The sequence below is a fragment of the Vombatus ursinus genome, unplaced genomic scaffold (genome assembly GCF_900497805.2).
Source record: "Vombatus ursinus unplaced genomic scaffold, bare-nosed wombat genome assembly UNPS02014159.1, whole genome shotgun sequence".
Lineage (NCBI taxonomy): Eukaryota > Metazoa > Chordata > Mammalia > Diprotodontia > Vombatidae > Vombatus > Vombatus ursinus.
The window spans coordinates 852,129-872,302 of record NW_020953937.1 but is presented as its reverse complement, the minus strand read 5'-3'; the positions used below and the strand labels follow the sequence as shown (position 1 = coordinate 872,302).

The 20,174-nt window shown below is 42.3% G+C and overlaps 1 long non-coding RNA gene and 1 pseudogene across 1 annotated transcript; one reads left to right on the top strand and one right to left on the bottom strand.

Moving 5' to 3' along the window:
• Nucleotides 1–424: 424 nt before the first annotated feature.
• LOC114040937 lies at nucleotides 425–12,520 on the top strand. Its single transcript, XR_003568859.1, has 3 exons — nucleotides 425–459; nucleotides 9,430–9,524; nucleotides 11,418–12,520. It is a non-coding gene; the product is annotated as an uncharacterized LOC114040937 (long non-coding RNA).
• Nucleotides 12,521–18,033: 5,513 nt separating this feature from the next.
• On the bottom strand, nucleotides 18,034–19,859 carry LOC114040949 (annotated as a pseudogene).
• Nucleotides 19,860–20,174: the final 315 nt, after the last annotated feature.

Below are 20,174 nucleotides of genomic sequence, written 5' to 3'. Positions count from 1 at the left end.
TGGGCATAGTTCCAAATTGCTCTCCAGAATGGTTGGATCAGTTCACAACTCCATCAACAATGCATTAGTGTTCCAATTTTCCCACATGTTCTCCAACATTTACCATTTTCCCTTTTTGTCATATTAGCCAATCTGACAGGTGTGAGGTGGTGCTTCAGAGTCGTTTTAATTCACCTTTCTCTAATCAATAGTGATTTAGAGCTTTTTAAATATGAGTATACATAGCTTTAATTTCTTCATCTGACAACTACCTGTTCATATCCTTTGATCTTTTATCAGTTGGGGAATGACTTGCATTCTTATAAATTTGACTCAGTTCTCCATATATTTTATTTTTTTAAAATTTGTTCTAGGGGCAGCTTGGTGGTGTAATGGATACAGCACTGGTCCTGAAGTCAGGAGGACTTCAAATCCAGCCTCAGACCAAACACTTGACACTTACTAGCTGTGTGACCCTGGGTAAGTCACTTAACCCCAATTGCCTAAAAAAAAAATTTGTTTTGATTTATCAACAATCACTTCCATAAGCTTCTGAGTTCCAAATTCCTCTCCCCCTCCCTTCCTTCCCACCTCCTTCCCCAAGACGGTGCACAATCTGACATAGGCTATCCGTATACCTTCCTATTGAACATATTTTCACATTAGTCATGTTGTAAGGAAGAATTAGAACCAATAGGAGGAACCACAAGAAAGAGGAAACAAAACAAAACAGCAGAAAAAAATAGCAAATAGTATGCTTTGATCTGCATTCAAACTCCATATTTCTTTCTTTGGATGTGGATAGCATTTTCCATCACGAGGCCTTTGGGGATGTCTTAGATCCTCACGTTGCTGAGAGAGGCTAAATCTATCAAAGTTAGTCATCATACAACATGGCTGTTACTATGTACAACGCGCTCTAATCAATAGTGATTTAGAGCATTTTTTCATATGACTATAGATGGCTTTAATTTCTTCATCTGAGAACTGCCTGTTCATATCCTTTGACCGCTCATCAATTGGGGAATGACTTGTATTCTTATCAATTTGCCTCAGTTCTCTACATATTTTTGAAATGAGGCCTTTATCAGAGACAGTGGCTGTAAAAATTGTTTGCCAGCTTTCTGCTTCCCTTCTAATCTTAGTTGTGTTGGCTTTGTTTGTGCAAAAAAAATTTCAATTTAATGTAATCAAAATCAACCATTTTGTATCTAATAATGTCCTCTATCTCTTGTTTGGTCATAAATTCTTCCCTTCTCCATGGATCTGATAGATAGATTATTCCTTGCTCTCCTAGTTTGCTTATAGTATCAGTCTTTATATCTAAATCATGTACCCATTTTGACTTTATCTTGGTATATGGTGTAAGATGTTGGTCTATGCCTAGTTTCTGCCATACTCTTTTCCAGTTTTCCCAGCAGTTTTTGTTAAATAGTGAGTTCTTATCCCAGAAGCTGTAGTTTTTGGATTTATCAAATAGTAGATTACCATAGTCATTGACTATTATGTCTTGCATACCTAACCTATTCCACTGATCCACCACTCTATTTCTTAGCCAGTGTCAAGCAGTTTTGATGATTTCAGCTTTATAATACAATTCAAGATCAGGTTCAGCTAGGCCACCTTCCCTAGCATTTCTTTTCATTAGTTCCCTTGATATTCTGGAACTTTTGTTCTTCCAGATGAATTTTGTTATTGTTTTTTTTCCAGCTTTATAAAATAATTTTTGGTAGTTTGATTGGTATGTCACTGAATAAGTAAATTAATTTAGGTAGAATTGCCATTTTTATTATATTAGCTCAGCCTACCCATGGACAACTGATGTTTTTCTTGTTATTTAGATATAACTTTATTTGTGTGAAAAGGTGTTTTGTAATTGTGTTCATAGAATTTCTGGATTTGTTTTGGCATGTAGACTCCCAAATATTTTATAATGTCTATAGTAACTTTAAATGGAATTTCTCTTTCTATCTCTTGGTGTTGAGCTTCGTTAGTAATACCTAGAAATGTTGATAATTTATGTGGGTTTATTTTATATACTGCAACTTTGCTAAAGTTGTTAATCATGTCAAGTAATTTTTTAGTTGATTCTCTATTTATACCATCATGTCACCTGCAAAGAGTGATACTTTTGTTCTCTTATTGTCTATTCTAATTCCTTCAATTTCTTTTTCTTCTCTTATTACTAAAGTTAACATTTCTAGCACAATATTGAATAACAATGGTGATAATGGACATCGTTGTTTCACCCCTGATCTTACTAGGAATGTTTTTTGCTTATCCCTATTATGTACAATGCTTGCTGATGGTTTTAGATAGATGCTACTTATCATTTTAAGGAAAACTCCATTTATTCCGAGCCTCTAGTATTTTTTAATAGGAATGGGCACTGTATTTTGCCAAAAGCCTTTTCTGCATCTAATGAGATAATCATATGACTTCTATTAATTTTATTATTGATATGGTCAGGTATGCTGATAGTTTTCCTAAATGAACCACCCCTGCATTCATGGTATCAATCTCACCTGGTCAATAGTGTATTATCCTCATGATAAGTTGCTGTAATCTCTTTGCCAATATTTTATTTGAAATTTTTGCATCAATATTCATTAGGGAAATTGATCTATAATTCTCTTTCTCTGTTTTGGTTCTTCTTGGTGTAGGTATCGGCACCATATTTGTATCATAAATAGAATTTGGTAGGACTCCTTCTTCACCTATTTTCCTAAATAGTTTATATACTATTGGAATTAATTGTTCTTTAAATGTTTGCTAGAATTCACTTGTAAATCCATCTGGCCCTGCAGATTTTTTCTTAGGAGTTCATTGATGGCTTGTTCAATTTCTTTTTCTGAAATACGGTTATTTATTTTATTTCCTCTTCTGTTCATCTGGTACACACACACACACACACACACACACACACATATTCATCCATTTCACTTAGATTGTCAGATTTATTGGCATACATTTGGGCAAAATAACTCCTAATTATTGTTTTAATTTCATCTTCATTGGTGATGAATACACCCTTTTCATTTTTGATACTGGTAGTTTGATTTTCTTCTTTCTTTTTTAAAAAATCAAAATAACCAAAGGTTTATTATTTTGTTGTTTTTTTCATAAAACCTTAGTTTTATTTATTAATCAAATAGTTTTCTTACTTTCAATTTTATCAATCTCTTCTTTGATTTTCAGAATTTCTAATTTGGTATTTAATTGGGGATTTTAAATTTGTTCTTTGTCTAGTTTTTTTAGTTGCATGCCAAATTCATTGATCTGCTCTTTCTCTATTTTATTCATGTAAGCATTTAGAGATATAAAATTTCTTCTAAGAACTGCTTTGGGTGCATCCCATAATTTTGGTATATTGTCTCAATATTGTCATTCTCTTTGATGAAATTACTGATCATTTCTACAATTTGTTGCTTGACCCACTCATTCTTTAGATTATTTAATTTCCAATTAATTTTTGTCTAGCTTTCCATGGCCCTTTATTACATGTAATTTGTACTTCAGCATGATCTGAAAAAGATGCATTTAATATTTCTGCCTTTCTGTATTGGATTGTGAGGTTTCATCCCCTAATACATGTTCAATTTTTATGTAGGTGTCATATACCACTGAGAAAAAGGTATATTTCTTTCTACCTGCATTCAGTTTTCTCCAGAGGTCTATCATGTTTAACTTTTCTAAAATTCTATTTACCTCCTTAACTTCTTTCTTGTTTATTTTGTGGTTAGATTTATATAGTTTTGGGAGGGGGAGATTAAGGACTCCAATAGTATAGTTTTGCTGTCTATTTCTTCCTGTAACTCACTTAACTTCTCCTCTAAGAATTTGGATGCTATACCACTTGGTGCATATATGTTTAGTATTGATATTTCTTTGTTGTCTATGGTACCTTTTAGCAAGATGTAGTTTCCTTCCTTATCCCTTCTAATTAGATCTATTTTTTACTTTTGCTTTGTCTGAGATCAGGATTGCTACTTCTGCTTTTTTTTTTTTTTTTGGTTTGCTTTACTTCAGCTGAAGCATAATTTATTCTGCCCCAGCTTTTTACCTTTACTCTTTGTGTATTTCTCTGCTTCAAATGTATTTCTTGTAAGCAGTATATTGTAGGATTATGTTTTTTCATCCACTCTACTATCCATTTCCATTTTATGTGAGAGTTCATCCAATTCACATTCAGTTATGATTACTAACTGTGTCTGTCTCTCCAACCTGTTCCCCGCCCACCCTGTTTATACTTTTCTCTCTCCTTTCACCCTTTCTCTCCTCACCAGTGTTTTGCTTCTGATCACTACTTCCCTTAATCTGCCCTGCCTCCTATCAGCCCACTCCCTTTTCTTTCCCCTGTCCCTTGCTACTTCTACCCTCCCTTCTATTCACTCCCCTCCCTGTTCTTCCCCCTTTCTCCTCCTACTTCCCTATAGGGTAAGATAGATTTCTATAACTGATTGTGTATGTTATTCCCTCTTTGGGGCAAATCTGATGAGAATAAGGTTCAAACAATGCTCGTCTCCCTCCCTTCTTTTCCTCTACTGTAATAGGTCTTTGCATTTCTTCATGTGATATAATTTACCCTCTTCTGTCACCTCTTTTCCCTCTTCTCCAACACTATCCTTTTTTTACCCCTTAATTAATTAATTTTTTATCATCACATCAAAGTCAACTTATACCCACACCTTTTGTCTATGTATACCCCTTCTAACTTCCCCAATAAAAATTTAGTTCTCAAGAGTGACAAGTATCGTCTTAACGTGTAGGGATGTAAACCATTTAACATTATTGAATAACATGTTTACCTTTTTTATACTTTTCTTGCATCTTGTACTTGAAGATTGATGTATTTTGATTAAGAAGTATTTCATCAGGAATTATTGCAAGTCCCCTATTTCATTGAATGTCCATCTTTTCCCCTGAAAGATTATGCTCAATTTTGCCCTGTAACTGATTCTTGGTTGTCATCCAAGCTTCTTTGCCTTGCAGAATGTCATATTCTGAGCCTTCTGATCCTTTGATGTAGAAGCTGCTAAGCCCTGTGTAATCCTGACTGTAGCTCCATGAAATTTGAATTGTTTCTTTCTGATCACTTGCAGTATTTTCTCCTTGACCTGAGAATTCTGGAATTTGGCCACAATATTCCTTGGAGGTTTCATTTTAAGATCTCTTTCAGGAGGTGATCAATGGATTCTTTCAATGACTATTTTACCCTCTGGTTTCAGGACATCGGGGCAGTTTTCCTTGATAATTTCTTGGAAAATGTGGTCCAGACTATTGTTTGATCATGGTTTTCAGGTAGTCCAATAATTCTTAAATTATCTCTCCTGGATGGATTTTCCAGGTCAGTTGTTTACATTTTCTTCTATTTTTTCATTCTCTAAATTTTGTTTGACCAATTCTTGATGTTTCATAGAGTCATTACTTTCCACTTGCCCAATTCTAATTTTTAAGGAATTATTTTCTTCAGTGAGCTTTTGTACTTCTTTTTCCATTTGGCCAATTCTACTTTTTAAGAAGTTGTTTCCTTCAGTGTACTTTTTCCATCTGGCCAATCAAAAAAAAAATTTTTTTAGGCAATTGGGATTAAGTGACTTGCCCAGAGTCACACAGCTAGTAAGTGTCAAGTGTTTGGTCTGAGGCCGGATTTGAACTCAGGTCCTCCTGACTTCAAGGCCATTGCTTTATCCACTGTGCCACCTAGCTACCCTGGCCAACCAAATTTTTTTTTGTTAAATTTTTTTATTTTTTTAAATTTTTTATTAATTTATTTTGATTTATCAACAATCACTTCCATATGCTTTTGAGTTTAACATTTTTCTCCCCCTTCCTCCCCACCACCCTCCCCAAGACAGTGCACAATCTGATATAGACTATACATATACATTCCTATTAAACATATTTTCACATTAGTGATGTTGTAAGTAAAAATTAGAGCCAATAGGAGGAACCACCAGAAAGAGGAAACAAAACTCAACAGAAGAGAAAAAAAATAACAATTCAACTTCCCTAGTTCTTTCTTTGGATGTGGATAGCATTTTCCATCATGAGACCTTTGGAGATGTTTTAGATCCTTGTATTGCCGAGAAGGGTTAAGCTTATCAATATTAGTCATCGCACAACGTGGCTGTTACCGTGTACAACATTCTCTTGGTTCTGCTCACTTCAATCAGCATCAGACCATACAAGTCTTTCCAGGTTTTTCTGAAGTCAGCTTGTTCATCATTTCTTATAGCACAACAGTATTCCATTACATTCATATACCACAAGTTGTTCAGCCATTCCCCAATTGATGGGCATCCCCTCAATTTCCAATTCTTTGCCACCACAAAAAGAGCTGCTATGAATCCAGTCAAATTTTTTAAGGAATTGTTTTCTTCAGTCAGTTTTTGTCCTTCCTTTTCCAAGCTGTTGACTTTCTCTTGCATACCTCTCATTTCTTTTCCCAATTTTTCTTCTACCTTTCTTATTTGACTTTTAAAATCCTTCTTAAGCTATTTCATGAAGGCTTTTTGGGCTTGAGACCAATTCATATTCCTCTTTGAAGTTTCAGACCATGGTATCCTGAGTTTTTATTTTGATCTTCCTTGTCACCATGGTAACTTTCTATGGTCAATATTAGTTTTTGCTTCTTGTTCATTTTTTTCACCTATTTCCTAGATCTTAAAGTTGAGCTCTCCTATGGGAGCACAGGGGGCACCTTCCCAAGCTTCTTGTTCTGGGGGCTGGGGGCCCGGTCACTGGCTTTGTATGCTGGGGCCTCAGGTGCTGGCAGCTGGAAGCTGAAGAGGTCTGGCAGTTTACCTGGTCCTGAGCTGGGGTCCTAGTGGTAGTGTCTGGCACGTGCTGAGGCCAGATGGGGTTTTTTCTGAGTTTCCTAGGGACTACAGTAATGCACATTGAGGTTTGGCCCCTGGAAGATATCTGTTTGCTCTGGGCTGCACTGAAGCACATGGAGGTCTGGCCACTGGAGGACATGGTGGTTCTCAGAGCTGGGATCTGCCAATTCCCCTGGCTATGCTAAGGTACATGGTCTTGGTGTTGGTGTTTGCCTACTCCACTACATTGGGCCTCAGGATCTTCCACTGGTTTGCTGAGGTGGGGCTTAATGTTGGCTTGCTGGGATGCTTCCTGTCCTGGGTTGTGCTCCCCTTTTACCCAAGTGACCTGTCTTGCCAATCCTTCAAGTTTCCTGGGCTAAAATAAGTGCTCCACCCTATCTGTTCCAGACTCTGCTGTTCCAGGATCTGTTCTGGGGCACCATTTCATGGTTGTTTGGAGATGAATATGGGAGAGCTACAGCAATTTACTGCTTACTCTGCCATCTTGGTTCCCAGAACAGGGAGATAAATATTTTAAAAATGTTTAGCACAGTGCCTGGTGCAGAATAGCTGCTAAATAAGTGCTCATTTCTTTCCTTTCTTCACATTAAACCTCTTGAAATACCTGAACACATCTATCATTCCTCCCCCCCACACACACCCTCTCACCCCACTCTTCTTTCTTTCAGCCAAAATATGTCTAGTTTCTTCAAATGATCTTCATACATCACAGACTCATCTGTCACCATCCTGGTGTCCCTCCTCTGGATACTCTCCAGTTTATTAAACTCTTTCTCAAACCGTGGTGCCTAGACCTAGACATGACCCTTCAGATTAGGTCTGAGCAGGGCAGAAGACAAAAGGCTCATCACCTCCTTCTTCCTAGAAGTTCTGTCTCCCTGTATGCAACCCAGGATCCATTGAGTGTTTTTCATTTCCACATTCCACTGCTGACTCAGTGAGCTTGTGGCCCACTCTGACCTCCCAGATTCTTTTCAGAATACTTGTTCTTTAAGCAAGCTTTCTACTCCTTCTCTGAGCATAAGGACTCAGATTGAAGGGGCAAAAGAAGCAGGTCAAAGATCTCACACGTTGTGTCCACTCGCTCCTGCAGGGTACCCTTGATATCTGGAGTATCTGAGAAGATGCTGATGCCTGTATCTGTATGGGACACCTGACTCATTGAGCCATCTCTGAACCAGTTCTTTTGGGAGACTGCAGGTCTTAGCGTGTTTGGGTTCCCCATGACTAGTCCTGTCCTCTCCATTTTTCTTGAACATGCTACCTGGGCTCATCCTGTGCTTTAGTGTAAATCTCTGTGTCCTCTTCCATCATCTGTGCATTTATAAGAAGTGTGTTATTCAGTGGGTTCCAAAGCATCTTCATCTGCTTATTTTGATAATTATCCCCTTTTCTTCTCACTAGCCAATCAATCAATAAACATTTATTAAGCATCTACTAAATGCCAGCCACGGAGCTGAGCGTGAGGATGTAAGGAGTGGGTAGGACAGCAGATCCAAGAGCTCCCTACCAGAGAAGCTTCATGAGAAAGAAAAATGGATGTGCTGATGTCTCCCTGTTCCATTTTTGCTTCATTTGATATATGTTGCCAGGAATCCAAGGGATATCCTTGTATCTTTTTTTTTTTTACCATTACCACAGTCAGCTACCATTTTACCTGTCGTGGCCAAATTTTGAGCAATTTTTTGACGACTTACTGTAAGGAAATGGTGAGTGAGGGGAGAATGGTGGAATCAGATGCTACTCCCCTTTCTCTTTTTCTTCCTCATACTCCCCGGCATCGTAATGAAAGCACCTGTTTTGAAAGTGCCCTTCCATTTTCTGGAAGGCACATTTCTCTTAGCAGTCCAGGGATAAAGACCATGAAAGGGCTGTGACCCCCATGTTAGAGAAGAGGGATGGGGGGCCCATACTGGGGGAAGTAACATTTCCAAGCTTACCTGACCAAGAAATTTCCAGGGCTGACCCCCTACATTTGAGCCTAGGTCTTCTGAATAGAACACCAGTGTACTTTCTGAGGAACAAAGTCTCAAGAGACCAGCTCAGGGCCTGGATTGAAATACAGGTCATTCAAGTTCTCCTACCTCCTCCATGATAAAGTTTTAATTCCACCTCCTTTTCTTTTCTTTTTTTTTTTTTAGGCAATTGGGGTTAAGTGACTTGCCCAGGGTCACACAGCTAGTAAGTGTCAAGTGTTTGGTCTGAGGCTGGATTTGAACTCAGGTCCTCCTGACTTCAGGGCTGGTGCTCTATCCACTGCATCACCTAGCTGCCCCTAATGCCACCTCCTCCAGGGAACCCAACCAGACATCTCCTTCCAGTTCCACCATTCTTGCTAAGATCCCTCAGGTTGAGGCTAGCACCTGGCCCAAGATTGCCCTGTGACTTCCTCATGGCCCTTCTCCCAGCTAGCCTTCTCTTGGGTGAAATTTCTCTGTGTCAGGGAATCATGCCCTCCTACCCCAGACTAAGTTATGTGAGGGCAGAACTTACTTCACTGTCCAGGACTCCCATTCTGGCCAGCATCTGAGGCTGAGTAAGCACTTTATGAATGTGTGAAAAAGAAATGATTGGGTCCTATCTGTCCTTCCCAATTCCCTTCCAGTGAACTTTGGATCCTGGTTGGACCACACCAAAGGATGTCTGCGCGTGGCAGATTCAGAGAAGTTCTTGCTCCTCACCTGTAAGGAACTTCATCAGGTGAGTTTCCTGAGTGTTTCCTTTTTCATCTTTCCCAGGGGTCCTCATTAATACTAATCGCTTCCCTCTCTCAGTTATCTCCAATTATCTTGTATGTATTCTGTTTTTATGTAGTTGTTTGCATGTTATCTCAGTCAATAAACATTTATTAAGCACATACTGTGTGCCAGGTACTGAGCTAAGCACTTGGAATACAAAGAAAGCCAAAAAACCCTCCCAGCCCTTCAGGAGCTCACAGTCTAACGTGGAGACAACACGCAAACAATGTATGTGTGTATATCCACAGACATATCTACATATATGTAGACACGTGCATGTGCGCAGTTTGTACATGATAGATTAGAGACATTCTACAGAGGGAAGGCACCGGAATGAACAGAAGTTGGGGAAGGCTTCCTGTAGGAATTGGAGTTTTGTAGTTCAGTCATTTCAGTCATGTCTGTCTGTTCATGGCCCAATTTGGGGTTTTCTTGGGAAAGGTACTGGAGAAGTTTTCCGTTTTCTTCTCCAACTCATTTTACAGATGAGGAACTGAGGCAAGCAGGGTCAAGGGACTTGCCCAGGGTCACAAAGGCAGTAAGTGTGTGAGGCCTGATTTGAACTGATGATGATGAATCTCCCTGAATTCAGGCCCAGCACTCTATCCACTATGCCACCTGGCTGCCCCCTCAAGGAAGCTGGGAAGGTCAGTAGTCAGAGCGTGGAGGGAGAGCATTCTCTATGTGAGGGACAGTCAGAGACAAAGCCCAGAGCCAAAAGATGGAGGATCTCGCTTGGGGAACAGGCAGGAGGGCCGTGTCACTGGATGAAGGGTTACTGTTGGTGAGGCAAGCGCAAGAAGACGTGCATGGCAGGAAGGCGTCCGACAGAAATGGCTTTGAATGGCAGATGAGTTTGTCCTGGATCCTGGAGGTGACAGGGAGCCGTTGGAGTTTAGTGAGTAGTAGGGTGACATGATCAAACTTCACATCACCTCACACCTGGAATATTCCAATAGGCTCCTGGAGGGGGCGAGGGGAGTGGATGCCTCAAGTCTCTCCACTCCATTTAGCCACTAAAATGATTTTCCTAAAAGCCAGATCTGACCATGTCTCCTCCTTACCCAATAACCTCCAGTGGCTCCCTACTGCCTCCCAGAGCAAATACAAAATACTCAGTTCGGCATCCAAGCCCTTTAAAACCCAGCCCCTTACTCCCTTTCCAGTCTTCCAACCTCTCACTCCTGCCCATGTCATATTTCCTCTGGGGATACTGGCCTTTCAGGAAGCTAGTGGCACAGAGTACTGAACCTGGAGACAGGTTTGGCCTCAGATCCTTACTAGCTGCGTGACCCTAGACAACTCATTTCACCTCTGTCTGCCTCATTTTCCAATGCTGTAAAATAGGGATAATAGCACCCACCTCATAGGGTTGTCATGGAGATCAAATGAGTTAGTATTTGTAAACCACTGATCCTGTGCTTGGCACACAGTAGGTTCTTAATAAATTCCTGTCCACCTCCATTCCCCCCACCCCATTTAGTGTTCTTTATACACATGACTCTATCTCCTAAGTCTGTCCCCTTTCACTGGCTGCCCCTCCACGTGTGGAATCATTCCCCTCTTCCCTTTTGCCTCCTGGTTTTCCTGAAGTCTCAGCTCAAATTTCACTTTCTGTAAAAAAAAAAAAAAAAAAAAAAAAAGCCTTAGCTAGGCCTATTTAGTCCTGGTGCCGGCCCTCGGAGACGACCTCCAGTTCATTCTCAGTCAACTCAGTCAGTCGGCACTAAGAACCTACTGTGTGTCAGGCGTGGAGGACACAAAGGTAAATGACAGCGCCTAACCTCGAGGGGCTCCCATTCCATGCCGTAACCTGAATGCTATTCATATCATGCATACCTATTGTGATCCGCAGGTTCCTCTTGGGTCCTTCTTTCTGCGGCCCTTGAGCTGGGGCTTTCTTTGGCTTGGTGACTTGACCTCACCGAGAGGTGGTCCATACTCTCTCCCCCAGACGGCAATGCGCAGAATCCCTAAATGTCAGTGAAAAGGACCTCTGTGGCCATCTATCCCAGCATGGAGTGAAAAAAGCAAGCCCATGACCATGTACTCAACCAGGCAAGCCTGGAAGGCCTCTGGGAAGAGGAAGCTGATTGCCCTCCAAGGTTGGCAGTTCCGATTTGGAATAGTTCTCATGGCCACACAACGTCCCTTACATTAGCCTTCGATTCACATCCTCACCACTCGCTCGCAGCTCTGCAAACCTTTTAAAGTGTGTGCTCTCGGTACACAAGGCCAGTAGGAGACACTTGCATTATTTCTCATCTGAGTTGCTTTTCAAATTCCAGTCACAAAGACCATTCTGTGTGGCAGAAAGAAGAAAGAGAAAGGAAGTAAGATCGGAGTAGCCAGGTTTCCTTGCTCCCTGCAGGTCATTGTGATGATCCCAGCCACTCCAAGCAAAGGTCCTTCAGTCTGCTTCTCACCCCATTCACCACACAAAATCATTCTTTGTTATCTTCAGCATTAAGGGTGAGCCTCAGCTCAAGGTGACCTTTAGTGTTCCTGACAAATTACAAGAACACATTACACTTGAAATCTTCTCACGTCCATCTCCTGTACAAGGCTTCTCAAAGTAGAAGTTGCTGAACAAACTGTCCCTTTTAGATCAAAGCCATTCTCTTTAGAGAAAACCCCATTATCTTGCTCATTGGGATGATTTCTCTTTTGTCTTCTGAATTTCATGGCCAAGAACTTTCTACCCAATGGAGACTGTTGTCCCCAGTTCCATGTTAGGCCATCGTCTCCCATTTCAGACTCTTTGGAATCTTCCCTGTCAGAACCTTAGGTTCATGTCAGACTTTTAATGGCATTCCTCTCTTCTACCATCGATCTTCAGACCAAATGGCCACTCCCTACTTCCCACTATTTTTATTTCAGTGACCAGGTCCTTAAGATTATTGGTCAAAATCTGATCTGGAAGAGTAGCTTCCACTGCTACTCCCTGGGGCAGCTAGGTGGCACATAGATAGAGTACCGGCCTTGGAATCAGGAGGACCTGAGTTCAAATCCGGCCTCAGACACATAACACTTACTAGCTGTGTGACTCTGGGCAAGTTACTTAACCCCAATTGCCTCACCTAAAAAAAAAAAACAACAACAACGTTGCTACTTCCTCACCTTTTTTAAGGATCATGTGATGAACATGATGATGAAATCTGTTTTCCACACATTTCTCTAATCCAAAACCTCAGAAAAAGGAATTCTGTTCCTGATATTCCAGATAGGCACTAAAACTAGAGAGAATATAGAAAACACTGTACAAGGTTTACAAAACATGGAATAACATTGAGGAAAGGAAACCCTTGGTGCTGCCCCTCAGAAACTCCACTTCCCAAAGCAAACTGGCAGCCAGGAGCAGGAAATGCAAGCAATCTGGAAGGCTTGGTCTTCAACTCAAGCCACGGAAGTCTGTACCAGGTCTCCCCAACACAGTGATTACTTTGTACATGCCATAACCCTATGGGAAGCGACAGATATTGATTCTTCCCAGCCATGTGAAGGAGATGGAAAGAAATTGGAACAGGCTGGACAAAATGAGCAAGAGAAGAAAGCATTTCAGCGATTAATGGAAAGGGACTGGAAACCCAGTTGAGATTGATCCTTTCCACCCCAGACGTTGCTCTGCTTAGGGAAAGAGCCTGGGTCCCCATAACAACCAGTGTGTAGAGATTCAAGATGTCTAAATGTAGGTGATTAGGAGCCCTTGGGGGCAGTTAGGTGGCTCAGTGGATAGATTGCTGGGCCTGGAGTCAGGAAGACTCCTCTTTCTAAATTCAAATCTGGTCTCAGACATTTACCAGCTGTGTGACCCTGGGCAAGTCACTTAACCTTGTTTACTTCAGTTTTTCTCATCTGTAAAAATGGGTTGGAGAAAGAAATGGCAAACCAATCTAGTATCTTTGCTAAGAAAAATCTCATAAAGAGTTAAATATGACTGAAAAGTGACTGAACAAGTCAAGCTAAAGAAATCCCAGGGGAACTGGAGTCAAAGAATGAGGGAAAATCAGACAGAAGCAAAGGAGAAGAGGCCAAATGTCACAAGGGCAAAGCTCGGATATCAACCCAGCTTGCCAGCATATCCATCAAGAGAGGGGCCGATGAAGAGCAAGGAAGAATGGTACCTTCCAAAAAATAGGAAGCTCTTTCTGCAGTCATTGCTAACTCTAGGCCTGGTCCATCCGCTGGTTCAGTCGGGCCCCTTCACTCAGAACCTCTCTTCCATAGAGCGATCCTGGGGTTTGTCAAGAGCTCTTTCAAGATGCTATTGGATCCACATCCAGAGAAAGAAACGTGGTGCCCTAATGCAGATCAAAGCATATTGTTTTCACTTTTTTTTCATGGTTTTTCCCTTTTGTTCTATTTCTTCTTTCACAGCATGACCAATGTGGAAATATGTTTGACATGATTGCACATGTATAACCTATATCAGATTGCTTGTCATCTTTGGGAGGTGGGAAGGGAGAAAAGGAGGAAGAAAAATTTGGGACTCAAAATCTTATAAAAAATGAATGTGGAAAACTATCTGCATATGTAATTTAAATAAATATAATAGTATTGAAAATTAAGGAAAAAGATACTATTGTGCTATAAGAAATTATGAGCAGGCAGATTTCAGAAAAATCTAGAAAGACTTACAAGAACTGATACAAAATAAGGAGAACAGAACCAGGGTAACATTGTACGCAGAAACAACATTGTGCAATGATCAATTATGAATACTTAGCTCTTCTCAGCTATACAATGATCCAAGATAATTCTAAAAGATTCATGATAGAAAATATTATCCACATCCAGAGAAAGATGTGATAGAGTCTGAATGCAGGTCAAAGCACACTGTTTTCACTTTCTTTATTTGTGTGTGTGTGTGTGTGTGTTCTTTTGGTCTGTTTCTTCTTTCACAAAATGACTAATATGGAAATATGTTTTACATGATTGCACATATATAAATCATATCAAATTGCTTACCATCTTCAGATATATTTGGAAAAAATAAAATACTCTTCAAAAACAAAAAAAAAGGTCTCCATGAAGAGAAAAAGAAAAGCTCTTTCAAGGGCATTTCCAGATCTGTCAGAAGCTTCTGCCTGTGCCAGCCGCATGAGGCTGATTTCCTCTGTTGCAAGCTGGTGGGAGCAGCTCCCACAATCCTGAGGGAGAAGAACTTCCTTTCTCCTCCCCAGGAATCTCTTGGGCCTTCCCTTATCCATCCCCCATGTCTACTTTCCCTCTTGTCTTGTGTTTTTCTTCTTCTCTTCTGTCTCTCTGATTTTGTGCCTCCCTTTTCTCTGTCTTCTTTTGGCTCTCCTCCTTCCCGTCTTCTCCTCGGGCTTTTCTCCCTCTTCATTTCTTTTTAGGCCCCGTGGACTCCTCTCGGCTTCCCCTCTACATGCCTCTGATTGCTCTTCCTTTCCCTGTTTTCTCTAATTCCTTTCCCCTCTCTCTTTCCTCTCAGTCACTTCCTCTGCTATTAATTGTACACCTTTCTCCCTTTTCCATTCACTCACTAAAACCTAAATCCCCCCTCCAACTCTTCTTTATGTTTTCTCTTCTTTTCTTTCTTTCCTTCCAACTCTTCTTCCTATTTTTCCCCTTTCTCATTCCAAAAAATAGGAAGCTCTTTCTACAGTCATTGCCAACTCTAGCCCTGGTCCATCTGCTGGCCTGCCAATAGAATGAGTCCATGCCATTTTCCTGTTTTCTCTTTATTTCTCACTTTGTTTTTTTCTTTGTTTTATCTTCTTTTCTTTATCTCCATCTCCCCCACCAGCTCTTCATTCACTCACCATAACCTCTACTTTCACCTCTTGTTAAGTAGTTTTCTTGTGTCCCCCCAAATCCTCACCTGACTCTATTTCCTGGTTTGATTCGCTTCCCGATCTTGCTTCAGATCTAATTCTCTCCCCACCCGACCCCCTGCTTCCCCTCTAATTCCTCTCCCCTCTGCACTCAGTCCTTTCTCTCTACCCTATGGATCTTTCCCCTCAGACTCTCTTTTCTCTCCTCCTAAATCCTTTGTTCCTGCTTCTCTTTTTCTTGCACTTTAATTTCAAACTCTTTCTCCTATCCCTCTTCTGCTACTTATCTGCCTCTTCCCTATCCTATCCCTCTTCTTTGTTCTTCTCACTTTTGGCCTCTCTCTTTTCCTGCTGTTATTTCCACCTGACCTCCCCATGCTTCCAGCATTGTGGGGCATGGTATTTTTTCCCTAGAATCTTAAGGCCAGTGTGGAGAATATTTGCCAATTCCTGGGCAAGGAGATGAGTGAGGAAGAAATCAACTCAGTCCTGGAGAATGCCTCCTTCCAAGTCATGAAAAAACACATCCTGGAAAACAAGGAACCCGTACCAATAGAAAATATGGAGACTCTCAAAATGATCACAATGAGAAAAGGTGAGGAGGAATGGTCTAGGGCCACTAGAGGCTTATATAGGTGGGTTCCCTCCTGTCTAAATGAGATCGAGGCAGCCCAAAACAGGATCAGAGAAGGTGTAAATCACAAAGCAGATAGAAGGCAGCCAAAGAATTTGCTCCATCTTCACCATAGACATTACCAGATGCCTGTGCAATGACCCACTCAGAGATAGGATGCCCAGTGAAGGAAACCTCCCTTAGGTTTTCATGTGTTAGAGGAAAAGCAAGAAGAGGGAGGAAGAGGAAAGGGTAAGATCAGGCAGACTCAATGTCCACATTCTCTGAATGATGAATGAGGAACAGAAGAGCTCACTGGTTGCAGGGGAAGGTCACCTAATCCTAACCCCATACATATAAGTCACTAAAGGTTCACCCATATATATGTGCAGATAGAACTAATTCTGCCTCCCCTTCCCTATCCCTGTTCCCCTACTTTCTCTTCTCTTCCCTTCTCTCCTCTCCTCTCCTCTCCTCTCCTCTCCTCTCCTCTCCTCTCCCCTTCCCTTCCCTTCCCTTCCCTTCCCTTCCCTTCCCTTCCCTTCCCTTCCCCTCTCCTCTCCTCTCCTCTCCTCTCCTCTCCTCTTCTCTTCTCTTCTCTTCTTAGTATAGCTCACACGTGGAAATAGTAATGGGAGAGACTTGGGGCACCCATGTTTCTTCCCAGAGGAAAGCTTCCAATGGGGGTCCTTTCCTGATGAGAACGGTCCTTTTAATCCTATGGTTTTGAGTATTTGAAACATAGATGAATGCTGGATGTTGTAGGCTTTTTCTGCCTATTGGTGTAATGATGATTGTAATCATTTTTCATTAAATTTATTATGATAAAAATTGTATAATGTGAAACAATTTTTGCATCCCTGAAATAACTGCAATAACTCCAACCAGGCCATGGAGAACAGTTTTCAAAATGCCCTATTTCTGTATCACTATTGATCCATTGATCTACAGGGGCAGCTAGATGGTGTGGTGGATAGAGTGCCAGGCCTCAAGTCAGGAAGACTGGAGTTCAAATCTGGCCTCAGACACTTACTAGTTGGGTGACCCTGGGCAAGTCACTTAACCCATTTGCCTCAGTTTCCTCATTTGTAAAATGGCCTGGAGAAGGAAATGGCAAGCCATTCCAGTAACTTTACCAAGAAAACCTCAATGACCTTAGAAAAACATGGAAAGATTTGCATGAAATAATGAAGAATGAAATGACTATAACCAAGCGAACATTGTATATAGTAAAAGCAATATTGTTTTTTTTTAAAGAAACGGTTTTTAATAAATAGTGCTCCAGCAATTTAGTCACCAACAACGAAGTTCATTTTGACAAACATCAGAGGAAACAATATTGCTAAAATATGGGATACTGGAATTTTAATAAGAAAAACATCACTAGGATCAGAAAGAGATGGTTAATGTCCTTCTGAGAAAGCCGTTGAGCCTGCTTTTTTTCAGACTCCCCCTTCCTGCCATAGATGAGAACATGTGGCGATAAGATTCAAGTTAGTGTGGGAGCTTTCCTACCTGACTAATAAGACCCCCCACTGGTCTGTTTCTGGAGACTTTCTTTTCTGTTCTGATTTGAGTTGACGAGTAGGCAGGAGGTAGGTAACGACGTTCTGCGGTCTCAGAATTGGGAGGCAAGAGCCCCTGCAACTCTTCTGTGTGGCCAGCAGGGGGCGGAGGTGCTGAAGCTCCCTGGAAGATAATTTTAGGTTGTTGAGAGAATGCGCAAAGTATGTGGAAGGAGTCAGTCTATGACACAGAGCCCTGGAGGATGAATATGGTGTTCTTAAAACACAGGAAACACCCTCGGTATGGCCACAGTCATCCCTCAGAATGAGGATTCCCTCTACAATACGCAGATGATGCTGGTGAGGTTGCCCATCCAACCCAAAATGACTATTTCTAATGAGAACCACCACCAGGAGACACTTTAGGAAGGCTGACTTTGTGATGAAAAAGGTATAAAAATTAAAATCTGTTGAATTCCATTGCCTAAGCATCTGCTGCCCAAGTTAATTTCCTACAGATCTGTTGCAGAACCAGGGGGCAATGGCTGGCACCCCACCCTTGCACCCTCATTGACGCACCACACACTAGGTCCCAGAGATCCACCGACCTCACAGATGCCCTGGTCTAGGCAGGGCAGACTGTTTATCACCACAACGGGTCTTCCCACACCTACGTCAGTTTTCCTGGCCTCTCTTTTCTTCCTTCCCCTTGTTTGAAAAGGAAGGTCAGACTCCTAAAGGAAGCAGAGTCTTTTTCTCTCTTTTCTCATCAGCACACCTGTGCAGCCTCTCCAGGCACCTAGCCCAGCTGCCTACAGTCCCTAAGGCCCCAGTGCAACCCCCATAAGCTGCCACCCTATGCCCCAACCCCAGTAGGCCCTTCTCCAAGGCTGTACAAACAATCAGCAACAGTGGATGCCGGCCAGGCTGCAGGGGGAAGGCGCTGACTGCCTTTCACTGAATCACAAGCAGCATATATGGCTACTGGGCCTCCATCTTTTTGTGAGAAGCCAAGCCCTTTTCACTTCCTATTAGAAAAGAGGGGTGCTGAACAGGAAAGGCAGGCAGAGTCTACTTGCTGGGAAAAAAAAAAAAGCAAGGATGAGCTACATGACCCAATTGTTTCCTCCCCAATCCTCAAGGTAAATCTCAATAGTCCTCACAAGCTAAACTATTCAAAAATTTCTTGATATGACCTTCAGAAATGGGAGCAATGCGTGGGTAGGAGAAGTCGGGAGGTGAAGGCATGAGTGTGAATTCAGCACCAGCAGATCTCCGTTGGGCCTAGGGAAACTGTCCCCAAGGACAGGTCAACAGGAATGTCTGACCCTGCCCTGGGGAGTCTAACGTTCAGTCAGAGAAATAAGACTCAGTCCATGTCCACACCAGCATGTCTTCTGCAGCCGCCCTGCGGGACTCTGAATTCGGGATTCATTGGATGCCAGGAGTTCATTCCACTGCTCTGTCCCAGACCTGAGCCTCGGGCTCTGAGGTGGATTCAGGGTGTCCCGCACGCCAGGGATGCCCACCTATGGATAGAGGTCCACCTCCAGCTCCCAGCCAACATAATGGTCCTGAACTGCAGCTATCACCATCTCATCCATGGCTTGGTCTTAACCTCTAATTTCCGCCAGCGACATTTCAGAAGAATCAGAAGTCCCCACAAAAAGGCCGGACCCCAGAAAAAAAAAAAAAGGAGCACAGCGGCAAAGGCTATCAGCAGGGCCCGACTGAGTGGACAGCGCAAGGCCATCCAGGGATGGGCAGATTCCAGGCGAACCACCTCGGCCACGGTTCTCTCTGACTCAGACAGGCCTTCGCCTTTCAACCAGATTCCTCCATCCTTGTCAGTGTTCAGTATCCGGGTCAATGCCGCTTCAAACCTTGCTGGTGAACCGCCACCTACATTTGCAATGTATCCCTGTGCTGCAGAAGCAGGAATGCCTTTACCCTTTAGACTCTCTGGATTCCCACATCTAAATTTGCTCGCTTGGGTGGCCAAGAAGCTATATAACGCATGCAGCACCTCTAGCAAAACTTTCTTCTGCTCGACTTGGCAGAACGCACCTGTTATCCTCTCACAGGCCAGTGGAAACAACTTCAAGTTCTCCTCCGCCCCTTGCGCCCCGGCGGGCCTCCCCGTCTTCACCCAGGATGCCCGGGAAGACGAGCAGAAGCGCCAGGCTGGCCCAGCCCAGGAAGCGCGACAGCCAGCGCTCCAGCCGCCCGCACCTCCGGCCGGGCCGGGCCCAGGGCTGGGGGCCCCGTGAGCAGCTGGGCCTCTCCCCTGGCAGCCGGGCCTTGCACGCACAGCCGTTGCTGAGGTGGACATCCCAGATGGTGCCCGTTATGGGCCAGGCTCGAAGCCGCTGGCGCCGCATGGAGCTCCTAGCCTCGGCAGTATTGTCTTAGTCACAACTTGGAGTGACTAAGTCATCTTGACTATTATTTATAAATTAAGTACAAAGGACATAGGATAAGAGACGCTATCTGCACCCAGAGAAAGAACTGATCAAAAGAAGGATGTATTTTGCATGTACCTACATGATTTTACATGTACATACCTATTTGTGTCTAATGGTGGCCATCTCTAGGGCAGTGGGGGGAAGGAAGAAGAAAAAGAAATTTACGTGATGATTTTGTTATCTATTCAAAAGGAATAGCAGGTTGTATATAATAGATTTACAGTTTCCGGT